The sequence below is a fragment of the Odocoileus virginianus genome, chromosome 16 (genome assembly GCF_023699985.2).
Source record: "Odocoileus virginianus isolate 20LAN1187 ecotype Illinois chromosome 16, Ovbor_1.2, whole genome shotgun sequence".
Lineage (NCBI taxonomy): Eukaryota > Metazoa > Chordata > Mammalia > Artiodactyla > Cervidae > Odocoileus > Odocoileus virginianus.
Window position 1 is genome coordinate 43,557,959 of NC_069689.1, and position 22,010 is coordinate 43,579,968.

Below are 22,010 nucleotides of genomic sequence, written 5' to 3' on the forward strand. Positions count from 1 at the left end.
TGAGTTACACAAGACTGTGGTCCTGTGATCAAGTTGGCTAGTTTTCTGTGATTATGGTTTTAGTGTGTCTGCCCTCTTATGCCCTCTCACAACACCCACCATCTTACTTGGGTTTTTCTTACCTTGGACGTGGGGTATTTCTTTATGGCTACTCCAGCAAAGCGCAGCTGCTGCTCCTTACCTTGGACCAGGGGTATCTTCTCATGGCCGCCCCTCCTGACCTTGAATGTGGAGTAGCTCCTCTCGGCCTTCCCGCACCCGCGCAGCAGCCGCTCCTAGGAGGTGCAGTAGCTCCTCTCGGGTGGGGCCCCTCTCCTCCGGGTTGGAGTAGTTCCTCTCGGCTGCTGCCGCCGAAGTGTAACATATTCAGGGTCTGTATACTGAAATTTGCAAAATTCCAAGGAAAGAAATAGAAAAAGACTTGAAAAATAAGAGATAAGTCGTATGTTCATGGATTGGAAGACTCAACTTAGTAAAGATGTTGATTCTCTGCAAATTGATGTCTAGTTTTAATAAAGTTTCTGTCAAACCACCACTGAATTTGTTTGTTTTTTGTGGACATCAAGAAGCTTTTTGTAAAATCTAGATTGGAGGGTATGGTGGTAGAGTAGGTAAAACAACTTTGAAAAGAATAAAGTGGGAGGAAAACCTTTGCCTGATACTAAAGCTTACTATATAGCATTACAGTCATCAGGACAGAGTGGTATTGGTAGAGGGATGTCTGTGTGTGTGCACGCTCAGTCGCTCAGTCATATCTGAGTGTTTGTGACCTCATAGACTATAGCCCACCGAGCTCTTCTGTCCTTGGAATTATCCAGCCAAGAATACTGGAGTGGGGAGCCATTACTGATAGCTTACCGTGAGCAGTGTTGGATTCATGACCTCTGAAGAAGAGATATTAGCTTTGGAACCAGAGATGAGGCTTCAGGCACTTATAGCTTCATGTGGCAAAAGTTTCATTACAGTGAAAAAGGGAGAGAGAAAGCATCTGACACAGAGAGCGCCCCACCTGCCAGTCTCATCAAGGCCTTTTATATACTTTTCAGTTGGTACTAACAATAGAAAGGTCTTACAAACCCACTCCCACAGCATAAATCTTAAGATAACAGGATTAGTCAGAAGGTTCTTAAGAAAGAGAAATGTGAAAAAAAAAAAAAAGAAAGAGAAATGTGTCCTCCAGCAAGATACATGTTGTTATATAACTGTTAGTACAGAGTTTAAGGAAAAACATACCCCTGAGTAAGATGAGTTGTTTTATTGTGTAATCATTAGCTCTGGGCTATCTACGTGTGCACAGTAGATCTATCAATAATAAGTCCAACTGGAATTCCATCACCTCCACTAGCTTTGTTCGTAGTGATGCTTCCTAAGGCCCCCTTGACCTCACATCCCAGAATGTCTGGCTCTAGTTGAGTAATCACACCATTGTGATTGTCTGGGTCATGAAGATCTTTTTTGTACAGTTCTTCTGTGTATTCTTGTCACTTCTTCTTAATATCTTCTGCTTCTGTTTAGGTCCCTACGATTTCTGTCCTTTATTGAGCCCATTTTTGCATGAAATGTTCCCTTGCTATCTCTAATTTTCTTGAAGAGGTCTCTAGTCTTTCCCATTCTATTGTTTTCCTCTATTTCTTTGCATTGATTGCTGAGGAAGGCTTTCTTATCTCTCCTGGCTATTCTTTGGAACTCTGCATTCAAATGGGTATATCTTTCCTTTTCTCCTTTGCTCTTCGCTTCCCTTCTTTTCACAGCAATTTGTAAGGCCTCCTCAGACAGCCATTTTGCTTTTACGTTTTTTTTTCCCTTGGGGATGGTCTTAATTCCTGTCTCCTGTACAATGTCACGAACCTCCATCCATAGTTCATCAGGCACTCTGTGTATCAGATCTAGTCCCTTAAATCTGTTTCTCACTTCCACTGTATAGTCATAAGGGATTTGATTTAACATTGGGCTGGAGGAAGCACAAGCTGGAAACAAGATTGCCAGGAGAAATATCAATAACCTCAGATATGCAGATGACACCACCCTTATGGCAGAAAGTGAGGAAGAACTAAAGAGCGTCTTGATGAAAGTGAAAGAGGAAAGTGAAAAAGTTGGCTTAAAGCTCAACATTCAGAAAACTAAGATCATGGCATCCTGTCCCATCACCTCATGGCAAATAGATGGGGAAACAGTGGCTGACTTTATTTTTCTGGGCTCCAAAATCACTGCAGATGGTGATTGCAGCCATGAAATTTAAAGATGCTTGCTCCTTAGAAGGAAAGTTATGACTAACCTAGACAGCATGTTAAAAAGCAGAGACATTACTTTGCCAACAAAGGTCCGTCTAGTCAAGGCTATGGTTTTTCCAGTGGTCATGTATGGATGTGAGAGTTGGACTGTGAGGAAAGCTGAGCCAAAAAATTGATGCTTTTGAACTGTGGTGTTGGAGAAGACTCTTGAGAGTCCCTTGGACTGCAAGGAGATCCAACCAGTCCATCCTGAAGGAGATAAGTCCTGGGTGTCCATTGGAAGGACTGATGTTGAAGCTGAAACTCCAATACTTTGGCCACCTGATATAAAGAGCCGACTCATTGGAAAAGACCCTGATGCTGGGAAAGATTGAGGGCAGGAGGAGAAGGGGATGACAGAGGATGAGATGGTTGGATGGCATCACCGACTCGATGGACATAGGTTTGGGTGGACTCCAGGAGTTGGTGATGGACAGGGAGGCCTGGCGTGATGCAGTTCATGGGATCGTAAAGAGTTGGACACAACTGAGCGACTGAACTGAACTGAACTGAACTCCAGCTGGGGCCAAGAAGAGGAGGTTCATCGCTGATGGCATCTTCAAAGCTGAACTGAATGAGTTTTTCACTGAGGAGCTGGCTGAAGGTGGGTACTCTGGAGGTGAGGTCCAAGTTACACCAACCAGGACAGAAATCATTATCTTGGCCACCAGGACACAGAATGTTCTTGGTGAGAAGGGCTGGTGGATTCCGGGAGTTGACTGCTGTGTTTCAGAAGAGACATGGCTTCCCTGATGGCGGTGTAGAGCTTTGTTTTGAAAAGGTAGCCATGGGAGGTCTCTGTGCCATTGCCCAGGCAGAGTCTCTGTGTTATAGACTGGTCGGTTCTCCGCCTTCCTGTGTGGAAGGCCTGCTATGGTGTGCTGCAGTTCCTCGTTGAGAGGGGCCAAAGGCTGTGAGGCAGCAGTGTCTGGGAAACTCTGAGGACAGAGGCCTAAATCCAGGAATGGCTAAATCCACGTGGATGGCCTCATGATTCACAGCGGGGACCTGTTAACTACTGTGTTGAGCCTGCCATGCACCATGTGCTGCTCAGACAGGGTGTGCTGGGTGTCAAGGTAAAGATCATGCTGCCTTGGGACCGAAGTGGTAAATTCTTACCACTAAGTCTTGCCCTAAGAAGCCTCTGCCTGATGACGTGAGCATTGTGGAAGCCAAAGACGAAATACTGCCCACCACCCTCATCTCTAAACCAAAGGGTGGGAAGCCTGAGCCGCCTGCATGCCCCAGCTGGTACCCACAGCAAGATAGGTCTCCTTGGCCACTGGATCTGGAGTTTGGATGCTGCTGTATAAAGATGTTTAATAAAAAATTTTTAAAAGAAAAAAAATAATAACTCCAACCGGAAACAATTCAGTTGTTCTTCAATGGATGAATGGTTAAACAAATTTGTACATCTGTATCATGGAATTCTATTCAGTAATAAAAAGAAATAAATTATACACAACAACCAGGATAGATCTTAAGGAAATTATGCTGAGTGAGAAAAACCGATCTCTAAGTTACATACTGAATGATTCCATTTCTATAATATTCTTGAAAGTGAAATTTGCTCAGTCATACCCAACTCTTTGCGACCCTATGGATTATACAGTCCATGGAATTCTCCCGGCCAGAATACTGGAGTGGGTAGCCTTTCCCTTCTCCAGGGGATCTTCCCAACCCAGGGGATAGAGCCCAGGTCTCTTAAACTAATGTAATCATAGACCTGAGAAACAGATGAGTGGTTTCTAGGAGTTAGGATTTGAGGGAGGGTTGGCTCCAAAAGGGTAGCCCAAGGGAGCCTTGTGGTGACAGAGCAGGTCTGGATCTCAAGATGCTAGATGCACAAAGCTCCTATGTGACAAATTTCATAGAACACACACACACACACATACATGCACATGATAGTTTATACAACTGGCAACACCTTAATAAACTCTGTGGGTTGTACTAATGTCAGTATCATGGATTTAATATTATAGTCACGCAAAATGCTACCTTTGTGGGATTAGGGGTACAGAGTACACAGGACCTACTATATGTTTTTCCCTACCTACTGTAAATCTTCTTCCAAATTAGTTTCTTAAATTTCCTTGTCACATAATTCTAGCTTCTGCATCTTCTCAAAATTGGTGTTTGTTGATTGTATTTTCTCATTCAAGTTGAGATTTTCTGACAATGCTTTTCAATTGAATCCTGAACACTGTGAGTATTGTGTTATGAGACACTAGCTTTTATTCCAGTCTTCTGTCTTATCAGTGCCTGCTTACTGCCCACTGGAGGTGGAAGTCCAGCGACCCTACTTTGCCTATGCTGACATCCAGGGACAGAAGGTGCCCCATTACTGTAAGAGCTCAGGGTCCCCACTAGATGTTCGCTGACGCAAACACCACCCTGGTGCTTCCATACTCCCACTGACACTGCAGAGCGGGATAAGGACTCACTGTTGTTGGGAGGCCATAACAGTCTCTGACACCACCAGCCCCCTGGAGGGGTGTGTGTCTTGTCACAACGTGTGAGCGTCTAGGCCCCTCTCATATTTTGGTGACAGGAGTAGGGTGAGGCCCTTGTTTTTTCCACGGAGCTTGACCGGAGTAGGGGAGTTGTCACCTAGAAGTGTTCTGTCTTGCTAGACTGCCCCTTCCCTCATGTTCTAGACAGAGAGAGCGGGCTTTTTGGAGGGCTGTCTGTGTCATTGTTATTTCTGGATTGCCGGCTTCTCCAGCTCCCACTGTTGGACACAGGAGGTGAAAGAAAACCCGATGAGCCTGCCTCTGTGTTGTTCTTTGGTCCTGTAGTCCCAGCCAGCCTGACTGCTTTTCTTTACCTCTCTGCATCTTCTTGCGCTTATTTGATGTATAATATCCAGAGGTTATAACTGTGCTTAGTGGGAAGAACAGGGAAAATTGCATTTACTCCATCTTTTCCAGAAGACTTTTGTTTAATATGTTAATTCCATTTATTTTATTGATATTTATATTTGTTATAAATTCTCTGTAATCTTATTTTCAGTTTTTAAAAAAATTTGTATTGGGGTATAGTTGATTTTAGTTTCTGTTGTAGAGCAAAGTGAATCAGTTTTATATATCCACTCTTTGAGATGTTTTTCCCATATAGGTCATTACAGAGTATTGAGTAGGGTTTCCTATGTTATATAGTAGTTAGCTATTTGGGCTTCCCTGGTTGGTCAGATGGTAAAGAATTTTCCTGCAATGCAGGAGACCTGGGTTCCATCCCTGGACTGGGAAGATCCCCTGGAGAAGGGAATGGCTACACACTCCAATATTCTGTCCTGGATAATTCCATGGACAGAGGAGCCTGGCAGGCTATAGTCCATGGTGTCTCAAAGAGCTGGACATGACTGAACAACTTTCACTTTCACTTTACTGGGTTGGCCAAAATGTTTGTTCAGGTTTTGTACGATATTACAAACCTGAATGAACTTTTTGGCCAACCCACAATATTTTATATATAGTAGTGTGTATATGTCAATCCCAATGCCCCATTTTATCCTTCTCCCCCATTCCCCTCCCTGAGAACCATAAAATTGTTTTCTACATCATGACTCTATTTCTGTTCTGGAAATAAGCTACTTTGTGCATTTTTTTAGATTCCACATACAAGCACAGCATATGACATTTTTCTTTCTCTTCTGACTTACTTCACTCAGTATGACAGTCTCTAGGTTCATCCATGTTGCTGCAAATGGCATTATTTTGTTCTTTTTATGCCTGAGTAATATTCCATTGCATATATATACCACATCTTTATCTGTTTCTCTGTTGATGGACATTTAGGCTGCTTCTATCTCCTGTCTACTGTAAATAGTGCTTCAGTGAACATTTGGGTGCATGTATCTTTATGAATTATGATTTTCTTTAGATTTATCCCTGGTAATGGGATTGTGAGGTCATATGGTACTCCTGTTTTTAGTTTTTTAAAGGAAGCTCTATAAAGTTCTCTATTGTGGCTGTACCAATTTACATTCTCACTAGCAGTTTAGGAGGGTTCCCTTTTCTCCACACCCTCTCTAGCAAATATTGGTTGAAGATATTTTGATGGTGGCCACTCTGGTGGTGCTAGTGGTAAAGAACCTGCCTGCCAATGCAGGGGACTTCACAGACGTGCGTTCCATCCCTGAGTCGGGAAGATCCCCTGGAGGAGGGAGGGCCTGGCAACCCACTCCAGCATTCTTGCCTGGAGAATCCCATGGACAGAGGAGCCTGGTGGGCTACAGTCCATGGGGTCACAGAGTCAGACACTGAAGCAACTTAGCAGGCATGTACGCTCTCTGACCAATGTGAGCTGATACCTCATTGGTGTTTTGATTTGCATTTCTCTCCTAATAAGTGATATTGAGCATCTTTTCATGTGCTTTGTTGCTGTCTTTGGAAAAATGTCTATTTAGATTTTCTGCCCATTTTTTGATTGGGTTGTTTGTTTTCATTATTGAGCTGCATGAGCTGATGTATATTTTGGAATTTAATCCCTTATTGGTCACTTTCATTTGCAGATATGTTGGTTGCCTTTGCACTTTGTTTATGGTTTGCTGAATTCTCCCTCCTTTCCTATGTTCTGTTAAAAAAAATTAATAAACAGAAACCTCAATTAAATAGGATAGGAGACCAGAAAGGGGAGCTCTCACATCCTATGACGACAGCAGAGCCCAACAAGAAGAAAGAGCCGGTAAGAACTGGTCAAATATTTAAACTGCACGGAAGAAAATGCTAAGCTAACAATCAGTGAAAAAATGGAGAGGACACTCCTGCCGTACCTTAGTGTTGAGACAAAGACCCACCAAGCTCTCAGAGGAAAGGCCAGAAGCAGTTTCCATGTTTACATTCTAGGACCTGAGGTGAGCCAGATTCAGACTGATCCTTAAGCTGCTCACAAGGGATACACTTTAAATATAAGCACACAGAAACTTTGAACTAGAAGCATGGAAAATAATTTGCCACAGAAAAATTTTCCAAAACTAAAATGCAAATTCACCATAGTGGAAGACTAAAATTCACCTCTTTTAATAACAGAAGCAACAGACGACAAAATATTTTTAAAAAGATTCAGGTACAGATGATCTGAATAAGACAATCAACAAACGATCTAATTAACACAGAGAGAACATCTGGTAAAGTGTTAACATTCTTGTCAAGTACACAAAACACAATCGACTATATGCTGGGCCAGAAAGAAAGCCACAGTATATTTCTTTGTGACAGGACAGACTATGCTCTTGTTCATAGAAAACAGTAACTATAGTATATTAGAAAGTGTCCAGCTGCCTAGAAATTAAAGACTATAATTATAAATAACCCAGGTTAAAAAATTACAAACAAGAACTTGAACATATTTTTAAACTGGTTTGTTTATTTTGGCTGCACGGGGCCGTTGTGGCTGCGTGCGGACCCTCTCTGATCATGCTAAGTGGGCTTCTCATCGTGGGGACTTTTTTTGTTGCAGCGCCCGGGCTATAAAAAGATCCAATCCTGGACCAGGGATTGAATCCGTGTCCCCTGCACTGGCAGGCGAACTCTCAACCAATGGACCAGCCAGGAAGCCCTAAAAATATGATAAAATGAATGATAAAGCAGGGGCTGAAGGACAGACAAAGGCAAATGAAACACAACAGCCCACAGATCTAGGGACCTATGCCACACTGCAATAGGACATGATGCTAGTGTATCAGCTAGTGTCCAATCAGGAACAGAAACCACACGTGATTTAAACAAGGGACGTTTAATATAAAGCTATACTATTAAGCCATGATAAAAGGGAAAATATAAATTACAACGGAACCCTAGGACTGAGGAAGAGTGCCCAAGGGGAATAAACTTGAAAGTGTTATCAACCATGGTCCTTGGACTCTAATCAGTAGAAATGAAGAGGTCCGATGAGCAATTCAGGTAAGACTTCACTGTGAGAACATGTTAACAGCTGCCTAACTGGGTCTTGGAGGAGAGTGGGTTGGTTCTTTAAATGGGCTGAGGGTGGGGACATTGGTGGGTCTAGCCAGAGGAGTGGCTTAGGTGGTCTTCTCACACCCTCACTAAGAAGGGGCAGTTGATTTGTGGCCTTTTGGAATCTTATTGCTCATAATTGCCGCATTCGCACCCGCATACAGTTATTTTGAGCCCCTTATAGCTTCTTGGTATTCCACTGCCGGAGGCGACATCTGTGTGCAAGCGCAAGTGCTCCAGGAGAGGGTTCCAGGTCCCAACCTACCTCCCACCCCTGGCGGGGAAGTTTCCGGCCTCGCCTAGAGCAGAGCTGGACCTCGGTTGCTGAGCCAGCAGAAGCAACCCTGCGGGGCAGACGAGGCACAGCTGGGAGCTGGGCGGGAAGCGTGCGGGAGGAGCGGAGGTGCTGACGCACATGGGAGGCCAGGACTGCGCCGTCTCCAAGAGAGCCTCGGGGAGCAGGCCCGGCTGGGGTTGCCAGGTTGCCGACGGAAGCGCGTGATGGGCGTGTGGCTTAGGTGAGCATCTCTGGGTGCCCCCCTCCCAGTGCTGACTTGGTGCGCAGCCCCTGGAAGCAGCAGGACAGCCCCTTCCCCTGGCGGTCTCCCTCCAGCTGTCTCTCTGCTGAGAAAGGTTACTCTCGCGCGCGCGCGCTCTCTTTAGTCGCTCGGTTGTGTGGACTCTTGCGACCCCATAGACTGTAGCCTGCCGGGCTCCTCTGTCCATGGGAGTCTCCAGGCGAGAATACTGGAGTGGGTTGCCATTTTCTTCTCCAGGGGATCTTCCCGACCCAGGAATCGAACCCAGGTGTCCTTCATTGCAGGTGGATTCTTTACCGACTGAGCTATGAGGAAACTGAAGGTTACCATGGTGCCCCTTTAACAGAGAGCTGCCTAAGAAGCTCTGTCCGTGGTTGCAGAGAGCACTGCAAGGTGCACGGGGGCTGAGAGGCCTGAACTGATAACTGGTACAGTTACTTTTGGTAAATAGTACTGGTTCAATTGGGGATATATATGGAAAATGTATCTTTGCCCATTCTTTCACTATGTGCAAAATTAATTCTATTGACGATGAATCTAAATGTTAAAGATAAGAAGGAAAAATGGATTTTTAGAAAGATTTCTAGATTTCAGAGCGCTTTCTAGCTTTTCAGAATATTTTCTAGATTTTAAGAAGAAAACATAGGCTATGTCATCATTATTTGGTAATAGCCAAGTATTTCTTAAGAGGATATGAAAAGCGCTACTAAAGGTGACATTTTTAAAATTGGACTATGTTAAGATTTAAAACACCTGTTCTTCAGAAACCTGGTGGCTCAGTGGCAAAGAATCTGCCTGCCAATGCAGGAGACAAGGGGTTGGATCCCTGATCCTGGAAGATTCCACATGCGGCCACGCAAAGCAACTAAGCCCCATCACCACAGCTTTGGAGCCTGTCCTCTGCAGCCAGGAGCTGCAGATGTGAGCCTGTGGGCTACATCTGCTGACACCCGAGTGCCCCAGAGTCCAGGCTCGACAGGAAGAGAGACCACTGCAGTGAGAAGCGCTTGCACCACAGCTGGAGAGCAGCCCCCACTTGCTGCAACTACAGAAAAACCCAGGCAGCAACAAAGACTCAGCCAGTCAGAAATAAATGAATACAGCGACCCAGTTCCACGAGCAGAACTGGGCTCAGAAATGACAGGACTTGGCCTAGGAACTTTCCTGTTTCACCCTGTGAAGCTTGTACTAATGTCAACAAAGTCATTCCTATCACCATATATTTTTATTTGAAGATAAATAAAATTTCAAGTTTATTTTCTCAACATAGGTGAGTTCTATCTGAAGAAAATCCTGCTACTGGGGACTTAAGGGGAAATCTGGACAATTTCCAAACTTCACTCTGTAAAAACTTCCCTTGCAGCTTTCCCTTTAAAGGGTCATAGTCCCACTGCACAGTTCAGTTAGGAAGAATTTGGTCTAGATGCAGATTTTTCAGAAATATTTGGATGCATCAACCTATGTACACCTTTGTTCTGATCCCTTTTTTCCTCTGTTGAGTATCTTCCATTATTCTAAAAATAAACCACATGGTAGTATGAGATTGGTTTCATCACTGGGCACAATATTTGAATCAATTATAACAAGATAAGTAGTAGTTACAATCAACTTTATTGTTGTATTTAAAAACTGTCATTTTTTTTCCATTTATTTTTATTAGTTGGAGGCTAATTACTTTACATCATTGCAGTGGCTTTTGTCATACATTGAAACGAATTAGCCATGGATTTACATGTATTCCCCATCCTGGTCCCCCCTCCCACCTCCCTCTCCACCCCATCCCTCTGGGTCTTCCCAGTGCACCAGGCCCGAGCACTTGTCTCATGCATCCAACCTGGGCTGGTGATCTGTTTCACCCTAGATATACATGTTTTGATGCTGTTCTCTTGAAATATCCCACCCTCGCCTTCTCCCACAGAGTCCACAAGTCTGTTCTATACATCTGAGTCTCTTTTTCTTTTTTTGCATATAGGGTTATTGTTACCATCTTTCTAAATTCCATATATATGTGCTAGTATACTGTAATGGTCTTTATCTTTCTGGCTTACTTCGCTCTGTATAATGGGCTCCAGTTTCATCCATCTCATTAGAACTGATTCAAATGAATTCTTTTTAATGGCTGAGTAATATTCCATGGTGTAAATGTACCACAGCTTCCTCATCCATTCGTCTGCTGATGGGCATCTAGGTTGCTTCCATGTCTTGGCTATTATAAACAGTGCTGCGATGAACATTGGGGTACATGTGTCTCTTTCAGATCTGGTTTCCTCGGTGTGTATGCCCAGAAGTGAGATTGCTGGGTCATATGGCAGTTCTATTTCCAGTTTTTTAAGAAATCTCCACACTGTTCTCCATAGCGGCTGTAATAGTTTGCATTCCCACCAACAGTGTAAGAGGGCTCCCTTTTCTTCACGCGCTCTTCAGCATTTATTGGTTGTAGACTTTTGGATAGCAGCCATCCTGACTGGTGTGTAATGGTACCTCATTGTGGTTTTGATTTGCATTTCTCTGATAATGAGTGATGTTGAGCATCTTTTCATGTGTTTTTTTGCCATCCATATGTCTTCCTTGGAGAAATGTCTGTTTAGTTCTTTGGCCCATTTTTTGATTGGGTCATTTATTTTTCTGGAGTTAAGCTGGAGGAGTTGCTTGTATATTTTGAGATTAATCCTTTGTCTGTTGCTTCGTTTGCTATTATTTTCTCCCAATCTGAGGGCTGTCTTTTCACCTTGCTTATAGTTTCCTTTGTTGTGCAAAAGCTTTTAAGTTTCATTAGGTCCCATTTGTTTATTTTTGCTTTTGTTTCTAAAATTCTGGGATGTGGGTCATAGAGGATCGTGCTGTGATTTATGTCGGAGAGTGTTTTGCCTATGTTCTCCTCTAGGAGTTTTATAGTTTCTGGTCTTACATTTAGATCTTTAATCCATTTTGAGTTTATTTTTGTGTATGGTGTTAGAAAGTGTTCTAGTTTCATTCTTTTACAGGTGGTTGACCAGTTTTCCCAGCACCACTAGTTAAAGAGGTTGTCTTTTTTCCATTGTATATCCTTGCCTCCTTTGTCGAAGATAAGGTGACCATAGGTTCGTGGATTTATCTCTGGGCTTTCTATTCTGTTCCATTGATCTATATTTCTGTCTTTGTGCCAGTACCATACTGTCTTGATGACTGTGGCTTTGTAGTAGAGTCTGAAGTCAGGCAGGTTGATTCCTCCAGTTCCATTCTTCTTTCTCAAGGTTACTTTGGCTATTCGAGGTTTTTTGTATTTCCATACAAATTGTGAAATTATTTGTTCTAGTTCTGTGAAAAATACCATTGGTAGTTTGATAGGGATTGCATTAAATCTATAGATTGCTTTGGGTAGTATAGCCATTTTGACAATATTGATTCTTCCAATCCATGAACACGGTATATTTCTCCATCTGTTTGTGTCCTCTTTGATTTCTTTCATCAGTGTTTTATAATTTTCTATCTATAAGTCTTTTGTTTCTTTAGGTAGATATACTCCTAAGTATTTTATTCTTTTTGTTGCAATGGTGAATGGTATCGTTTCCTTAATTTCTCTTTCTGTTTTCTCATTGTTAGTGTATAGGAATGCAAGAAATTTCTGTGTGTTAATTTTATATCCTGCAACTTTACTGTATTCGTTGATTAGCTCTAGTAATTTTCTGGTTGAGTCTTTAGGGTTTTCTATGTAGAGGATCATGTCATCTGCAAACAGAGAGAGTTTCACTTCTTCTTTTCCTATCTGGATTCCTTTTACTTCTTTTCTGCCCTGATTGCTGTGGCCAACACTTCCAAAACTATGTTGAATAGTAGTGGTGAGAGTGGGCACCCTTGTCTTGTTCCTGATTTCAGGGGAAATGCTTTCAGTTTTTCACCATTGAGGGTGATGCTTGCTGTGGGTTTGTCATATATAGCTTTTATTATGTTGAGGTATGTTCCTTCTATTCCTGCTTTCTGGAGAGTTTTAATCATAAATGGATGTTGAATTTTGTCAAAGGCTTTTTCTGCATCTATTGAGATAATCATATGGTTTTTATTTCAATTTGTTGATGTGGTGTATTACATTGATTGATTTTCAGATATTAAGGAATCCTTGCATTCCTGGGATAAAGCCCACTTGGTCATGGTGTATGATTTTTTTAATATGCTGTTGGATTCTGTTTGCTAGAATTTTGTTAAGGATTTTTGCATCTATGTTCATCAGTGATATTTGCCTGTAATTCTTTTTTGTGGCATCTTTGTCTGGTTTTGGAATTAGGGTGATGGTGGCCTCATAGAATGAGTTTGGAAGTTTACATTCTTCTTCAATTTTCTGGAAGAGTTTGAGTAAGATAGGTGTTAGCTCTTCTCTAAATTTTTGGTAGAATTCAGCTGTGAAGCCATCTGGAACTGGGCTTTTGTTTGCTGGAAGATTTCTGATTACAGTTTTAATTTCCTTGCTTGTGATGGGTTTGTTAAGATCTTCTATTTCTTCCTGGTTCAGTTTTGGAAAGTTATACTTCTCTAAGAACTTGTCCATTTCTTCCAAGTTGTCCATTTTATTGGCATAGAGCTGCTGGTAGTAGTCTCTTATGATCCTTTGTATTTCAGTGTTGTCTGTTGTGATCTCTCCATTTTCGTTTCTAATTTTGTTAATTTGGTTCTTCTCCCTTTGTTTCTTAATGAGTCTTGCTAATGGTTTGTCAATTTTGTTTATTTTTTCAAAAAACCAGCTTTTAGCTTTGTTGATTTTTGCTATGGTCTCTTTAGTTTCTTTTGCATTTATTTCTGCCCTAATTTTTAAGATTTCTTTCCTTCTACTAACCCTGGGGTTCTTCATTTCTTCCTTCTCTAGTTGCTTTAGGTGTAGAGTTAGGTTAGTTATTTGACTTTTTTCTTGTTTCTTGAGGTAGGCCTGTAATGCTATGAATCTTCCCCTTAGCACTACTTTTACAGTGTCCCATAGGTTTTGGGTTGTTGTGTTTTCATTTTCATTCATTTCTATGCATATTTTGATTTCTTTTTTGATTTCTTCTATGATTTGTTGGTTATTCAGAAGCGTGTTGTTAGCCTCCATATGTTTGAATTTTTAACAATTTTTTTCCTGTAATTGAGATCTAATCTTACTGCACTGTGGTCAGAAAAGATTACTGGAATGATTTCAATTTTCTTGAATTTGTCAAGACCAGATTTATGGCCCAGGATGTGATCTATTCTGGAGGAGGTTCCGTGTGCACTTGAGAAAAAGGTGAAGTTGATTGTTTTGGGGTGAAACGTCCTATAGATGTCAATAAGGTCTAGCTGGTCCATTGTGTCCTTTAAAGTTTGTGTTTCCTTGTTCATTTTCTGTTTAGTTGATCTATCCATAGTTGTGAGTGGGGTATTAAAGTCTCCTACTATTATTGTGTTACTATTAATTTCCTCTTTCATACTCGTTCATGTTTGCCTTACATATTGTGGTGCTCCTATGTTGGGTGCATATATATTTATAATTGTTATATCTTCTTCTTGGATTGATCCTTTGATCAATATGTAGTGTCCATCTTTGTCTCTTTTCACAGCCTTTATTTGAAAGTCTATTTTATCTGATATGAGTATTGTGACTCCTGCTTTCTTTTGGTCTCCATTTGCATGGAATATTTTTTTCCAGCCCTTCACTTTTAGTCTGTATGTGTCCCTTGTTTTGAGGTGGGTCTCTTGTAGACAGCATATATAGGGGTCTTGCTTTTGTATCCATTCAGCCAGCCTTTGTCTTTTGGTTGGGGCATTCAACCCATTTACATTTAAGGTAATTATTGATAGGTATGGTCCCGTTGCTATTTATTTTGTTGTTTGGGGTTCACGTTTATACCACCTTTCTGTGTTTCCTGTCTAGAGAAGATCCTTTAGTATTTGTTGAAGAGCTGGTTTGGTGATGCTGAATACTCTCAGCTTTAGCTTGTCTGTAAAGCTTTTGAGTTCTCCTTCATATCTGAATGAGATCCTTGCTGGGTAGAGTAATCTAGGTTGCAGGTTATTCTCTTTCATTACTTTAAGTATGTCCTGCCATTCCCTTCTGGCCTGAAGGGTTTCTATTGATAGATCAGCTGTTATCCTTATGGGAATCCCTTTGTGTGTTATTTGTTGTTTCTCCCTTGCTGCTTTTAATAGTTGTTCTTTGTGTTTGATCTTTGTTAATTTGATTAATATGTGTCTTGGGGTGTTTTGCCTTGGGTTTATCCTGTTTGGGACTCTCTGGGTTTCTTGGACTTGGGTGGCTATTTCCTTCCCCATTTTAGGGAAGTTTTCAGCTATTATCTCCTCGAGTAACTTCTCATGGCCTTTCTTTTTGTCTTCTTCTTCTGGGACTCCTATGATTCGAATGTTGCTGCATTTCACATTGTCCCAGAGGTCCCTGAGGTTGTCCTCATTTCTTTTGATTCTGTTTTCTTTTTTCCTCTCTGCTTCATTTATTTCCACCATTTTATCTTCTAACTCACTTATCCTATCTTCTGTCTCTGTTATTCTACTCATGGTTCCCTCCAGAGTGTTTTTGATCTCATTTATTGCATTATTCATTTTTAATTGACTTTTTTTAATTTCTTCTAGGTCCTTGTTAAACCTTTCTTGCATCTTCTCAATCTTTATCTCCAGGCTATTTATTTGTAACTCCATTTTGTTTTCAAGATTTTGGATCATTTTTATTATCATTATTCTAAATTCTTTTTCAGGTAGGTTCCCTATTTCTTCCTCTTTTGTTTGACTTGGTGGGCTTTTTTCATGTTCCTTTACCTGTTGGGTATTTCTCTGCCTTTTCATCTTCTTTAGATTGCTGTGTCTGGAGTGGGCTTTCTGTATTCTTGTGGTCTGTGGTTCCTTTTTATTGTAGAGGTTTCACCCAGTGGGTGGGGTTGGACGATTGGTTTGTCAAGGTTTCCTGGTTAGGGAAGCTTGTGTCAGCGTTCTGGTGCATGGAATTGGATTTCTTCTCTCTGGAGTGCAGTGGAGTGTCCAGTAATGAGTTTTGCGATGGGTCTTTGTGTTAGGTGTGACTTTGGACAGCCTGTATGTTGACGCTCAGGTCTATGTTCCTGCATTGCTAAAGAATTTGTGTGGTATGTCTTGTACTAGAGCTTATTGGCTCTTGGGTGGCGGTTGGTTTTAGTGTAGGTATGGAGGCTTTTGGATGGTCTCTTATTCCTTAATGTTCCTTGTAGTCAGGAGTTTTCTGGTTTTCTCAGGTTTTGGGCTTAAGTCTCCTGCCTCTGGATTTCAGTTTTATTCTTCCAATAGTCTCAAGACTTCTCCAACTATACAGCACTGATAATAAAACTTCTAGGTTAATGGTGAAAAGATTCTCCACTGTGAGAGACAACCAGAGAGATTCACAGAGTTACATGAAGAATAGGAGAGGGAGGAAGGAGATAGAGGTGAGCAGGAGGAGAAAAAGGGGACTCAAGAGGAGAGAGACAGATCTACGCAGTTATCTGTTCCCAAAGTGTTCTCTGTAGCCCAGACACCCACAAAGATTCACAGAATTGGATTGGGAAGAGAAGGGGAAAGGAGGAAATAGAGGTGTTCTGAGGTAGAAAACAGAGAGTCAAAAGTGGGAGAGTAATCACCGCACTCCTGAATAGAAATGGGAACTGAATATTGGATTCTTAAATGTCAAAAATTTATATCACATACTGAAAAACAAAGATTAAAAATCTAGTGTAGAGGTTAGACTCTTTGAAATACAATATTTAAAAACAAAAAAACACACAAAAAATTTAGAAATGTATATGAAGTTTGGTTTAAAAATAGGGTTTCTCTCTCTCTCGCTCTTTTTTTTTTGGCAAGGTTATAGTGAAATGAAAATGAAAATTAAGGAATAATAGAGGAGTATTAGGGGACTTTAAAAAGAAATAGAAGAGAAAAACAAGAGAAAGAAAAAAAAAGAAAAAAAAAATTTTTTTCCCTAATTAAAAAAATCATAAAAATATATGAAAATTAAAGTTGAGGAGTAATGGGGGAGTAATAGGGAATTTTAAAAGAAAATAAAAGAGAAAAAATAAAAAAAAAGGAAAGAAAAAAAAATTTTTTTTTTAATTAAAAAAAAGAAAAACTTATATATCTAGGAATTCCTCTGGAGTTGTTGCGGTCAGTGTAGGTTCAGTTCAATTTCAGATAGCTCCTCTTTCCAGCTTACACTTCTAGATATCTATAGGCCCCTTCCGGTGTAGTCGGTGTTACCTTCAGGGATTTTAATCTGTTGCACTGGTCCTTTCTGAAGCGGTTCCCGTTGTTTAGTTTGGCTTCTCTTCGGTGTCTAATTTCCGCCCTGACACAGGCAGGCGGAGGTGATCTCTTATTTAGGTTCGCTAGTTCAGTTCAGTCCTGCTACGGGGGAGGGCGGGGCGCTGCAGACAGATACCGCTCTGTGTGGATAGCTCTCACCGGCCACACTGGGTTTGCCCCGCTCATGGGTGTCTGTGCTTTCGCCGTCTACACTGCTCAGGCTCCCGGCTGCTCTATATGGAGCGGGCCCTGCGTTGAGTGTGGTTCCAGTTTTCGGGTATTTCACAAACGCGCGGATTCGGTTGCGCCTGCATTTTGTGCCTTTCCTGGCCTGAGCGGTTCAGGCAGCCAGGGGCTTGGGCGTACTCTCCGTGGGTGCAGCGCACCTTTTCCCTCCGTGGCGAGCGGCCCAGGCAGCCAGAGGCTTGGGCGCACTCTCCCCGGGTGTGGCGAGCCTTTTCCCTCTGCAGCGAGCGGCTCAGACAGCCAGAGGCTTGGGCGCAATCTCCCCGGGTACGGCGCGCTTTTTCCCTCCGCGACCCCAGCGCGCGCCGCCAGTCGGGTCTCATGAAGTCTTTAGATAGGAACCAGGGGCCTGTTTGCACTGTGGGAGGGGGTGGCTTCTTAGGGGCTGAGTTTGCCCTTTTCCCCTTCCCCCTGCCTCCTACCTCCAGCGGGGATGGGCCGGCTCTTCTCTGGAGTTTCTCAGTCCCTTTGTTTTGCGAACCGCAGGCAGTGTGTTCCGGCCGGTTAATTTTGTCCCACCGTTTAAAAAAAGCTCCCTCTGATTGCTCTCAGGGTCTTCGTGCGGTCCTTACCCTAAGCAATGCCGCCCGCTCCTCTCCGTTCCGCCCCCACTTGTTGCTGGCGGTTGCGGGCATCTGGGGTACTTTTCTGCTGGGAGTTGCTTTTAGGCATGTAATCTGTGGGCCTAATTTAATTTTTCCTCCCAGTTAGATTGCTGAAAACTTCCCCCAGTCCCGCCAGTGCGAGGGTTTCCTGGTGATTGGAAACTTCCTCTATTAAGACTCCCTTCCCGGGACGGGTCTCCGTCCGTAGCTCTTTTGTCTCCCTTTTTATCTTTTATATTTTGTCCTACCTCCCTTTGAAGACAATGGGTTGCTTTTCTGGGCCCCTGATGTCCTCTGCTAGTGATCAGAAGTTGTTTTGTGAAATTTGCTCAGCGTTCAAATGTTCTTTCGATGAATTTGTAGGGGAGAAAGTGGTCTCCCCGTCCTATTTCTCCGCCATCTGGCTCCTCCTCAGGGAAATGTAAATTAAAACACTGAAATACCTCTACACACCTCTTCAGTTCAGTTCAATTGCTCAGTCGTGTCCGACTCTTTGCGACCCCATGAATCGCAGCATGCCAGGCCTCCCTGTCCACCACCAGCTCCCGGAGTTTACTCAAACTCATGCCCATCGAGTCAGTGATGTCATCTAGCCATCTCATCCTCTGTTGTCCCCTTCTCCTCCTGCCCCCTAATGCCTCCCAGCATCAGGGTCTTTTCCAATGAGTCAACTCTTCGCATGAGGTGGCCAAAATATTGGAGTTTCAGCTTCAGCATCAGTCCTTCCAATGAACACCCAGGACTGATCTCCTTTAGGATGGACTGGTTGGATCTCCTTGCAGTCCAAGGGACTCTCAAGAGTCTTCTCCAACACCAGTATTTGTGTGCAGAGGGGAGGGGTATGAGAGAATCTCTGTACTTTCTGTTCAATTTTGATGTGAACTTAAAACTGCTCTGAAAATGAAGTCTATTAAAAATGTGTTGAACTAAAAAACAAAATGATTCCAGAAAACTTCTCTGAACTGAAAGATAAGTGCTGTATGAGTGAAAGGGCCCACCAGGTGTTTTGCACAATGTGTGAAAATAGACCCACACCGAGGTGCAAAATCATGAAATTTCAGAGCACTGTATGGGTCAAGAGATAAAAAGCAGGTAACATACAAAGAATTATGAATCAGAACGACCCTGGACTGCTTAACAACACTGGACACAGGATAATAGGGTGACAATGCCTTCAAAGTTCTGAAGAAAATTATCTTCAACCTCAAGCTGTATTCCCAGTCAAACTGTCAAATAGGAAAAAGCAAAAAAAAAAAAAATTTTTTTTTCAGATACACATGGTCTCAGAACTCTCTCTTATGTCTCTGCATGCTTCTTAGGAGACTACTGAGGATGTGCTTCACCAAAATGAGAGGAGAAAGCAAGACAGAGGAAGATGGGAGTCAGGAACCAGGACATCCCAGAGAAGAGACTGGTGAAAGGGTGCCCAGAGGGGCGTTTTCATAGACAGCTGCCAGAAGGAGAGCTGACTACCAGATGCAGCATGTGACTCAGGAGAGACTGTCATCACCACAGTAACACCACTGCAGTACCTCCATAACCTCAGCATAGGATACCACAGTGTGTGGCCCAAGCTCTTACCTGTTCTTCATTTGCTCTGACCATGTGCTGACTGGGGCTTCCCTGGTGGCTCAGAGACTAAGAAATCTGCCTGCAATGCAGGAGACTGGGTTCAATCCCTGGGTCAAGAGGATCCTCTGGAGAAGGAAGTGGCAATCTACTCCAGTGTTCTTGCCTGGAGAATTCCATGGACAGAGAATCTGGCGGCTGCTGACCATGGGGTCCCAAAGGGTGGGGCTTGACTGAGGGGCTACCACTTTCACATGTGCTGATTAAATTCCTGCTCCCCCTCCATGCCCTCCTGCCTGGATCGGCTGAAGACACTCATTTCACCCCACAGATGTGTTCTCAATTTACTCCCAAGATTTGGAGATAGATTTGTCAAAAACTGCTAGCCTGCTAAAGTTTCATGTGAAACTCAGGTCAGGGGCAGAAGATGAGGGAAGATGTCCCAGCTCAAGCTGTGAGGCTGAAAAATAAGGGGCAAATTCCTATTTCGTCTACCCTTTGTTTTATTCAAGCCCTCTGTGGATTAAATGGTGTCCGCTGATTCAAATGTTAACCTCATCTGGAATCACCTTCACAGACACACCTGGAAACAATTTTTAATCTGGGTGCCCCTATGGCAGTCAAATTTGACACATAAAATTAACAAGGGGGCGGCTAGCAAACTGCCTGACCTTGGTCCCAGAGGGAGACATTATCTTTATTATCCTGGTCAGTTCCCAAGATTGTTTGCTGTATAAATATCCTTTAAAAGATAGTCTTTTTTTTTTAACTTTTTGTAAAATTTTATTTATTTTTTATTGAAGGATAATTGCTTTACAGAACTTTGTTGTTTTCTGTCAAACCTCAACATGAATCAGCCATAGGTATAAGTCTAGGGCAAAAGTGATCAATGACTCTTGACAAGACTTGCAGAAGTAAAAAAGGCCCCTGGAGGAATTCTCTTCCAACAGCTGTGGCAAGCCTAAAAATAAGTTACTAAGTATCCCATTCCGTTCTCTGCATAAGACTGACAGAAGAAAATCCCTGCCCATTGGAGCCATTCTAGGTACTCGGAGTGTGGGGAGACCTGTGTTTCTAGGACTTGATCATAAGCTTGCCCACATACTTTCCCAGAAAATGCCCTTGGGAAACTCTCGGATGAGCTGAAATCAAACTAAGACTTGGGGACACTGTTCAGTTTCTCTTTTCTGGAGAGCCTTTTCCTAGCAGAGGTTCTACTGGTATTCAGTTTCCCCACATTCAACAGTGTATTACTTGGGGATACATATGTTGACTTAAAAAGAAAGTACAACCTGTACGTTGAGAATTATATTTTATTCAGCAGACTTTCTGAGAACTTCAAGTCCTATGTCAATCTTTAAACTTGCTTCATTGGCCTAACTATTGCCCCAAGTAATTGTTGGTCAGGTGTCTCTCTGTCATTTTCTTCTGACCTATTAAATGTCTGTTTTACTTGTCCCATTTAAAAATAACCATTTAGGGACTTCTTTGGCAGCTCAGTGGTTAAGACTCTGGCACCCCCAGTGCTAGGGGCATGGGTTTGATTCCTGGTCAGGGAACGAAGATTTCCCCATGCCACAGGGTGCAGCAAAATATAAATAAATAAATTTTAAAATGAAAATTAAAATAATCATCTAAAGTTTTAAGGGGATAAGTCCCCTTAAAATTTCTACCTTGTTGGAAAGGAATCTCTAGACCTTCCCTACATTTTTTTTCCTGTTAATCAACCTATATAACATTAATTATTTAATGATTATTTAATGATTATTTACTAGCATCTGTAAGACACTTTGAGGGGAAGAGGAGAACACAACATTTCCCAAACTGGTTTTCCTGTTTGTTTTAAACTAAGGAAGTTCTTAGGTTAACCATCATATACATGTGTGTGTGTGTGTGTGTGTGTGCGCGTGCGTGTGTGTATATATATATATATATATATATATATATATATATATAGCTTCCCTGGTGGCTCAGTTGGTAAAGAGTCTGCCTGCAATGCAAGGGACCTGGATTCGATCCTTGGGTCTGGAAGATCCCCTGGAGAAGAGAATGGCAACCCATTCCAGTATTCTGGCCTATAGAGAATTCCATGGACAGAGAAGCCTGGTGGGCTACAGTCTATAGAGTTGCAAAGAGTTGGATATGACTGAGAGACTTTCACACATAAAATATACACTTTTATTTTCCACCTTTTGATTTTTTACATAGTTACCAAAAAAATTTACTAATTTTCTCCAATTAAAACTCTCTCCAATTTAAAGCATCTATTATCTGGCCACTAATGAGATATATATTAATAGTGACTCAAACCAATCAGACGCAAGAGGCTTCCCCACAAGAGAGAGGGCTGGATGCTGCCTAAACAAGACCCTAAGAGAGTTTCCTCCCAAAAACAGTCCAAGAAAGTAAAGGCCTTCATTATACAGGCTGGCACAACGAAGGCTAATATGACCAAAAAAAAAAGCCTGAGAGATTGGCTGCCAAATGTACACTATACCTGTACATTTTGGATGACAAAGACCAAGTTTTCAAAACATAGCTACAAAAACATGCATGCACATGCACGCGAACACCCACCCACAC

The 22,010-nt window shown here is 42.3% G+C and overlaps 1 pseudogene; it reads left to right on the forward strand.

Annotated features, from left to right (window-relative positions):
• The first annotated feature begins 203 nt into the window (after nt 1–203).
• LOC110152619 (small ribosomal subunit protein uS3-like) lies at nt 204–8,530 on the forward strand (annotated as a pseudogene).
• Nucleotides 8,531–22,010: the final 13,480 nt, after the last annotated feature.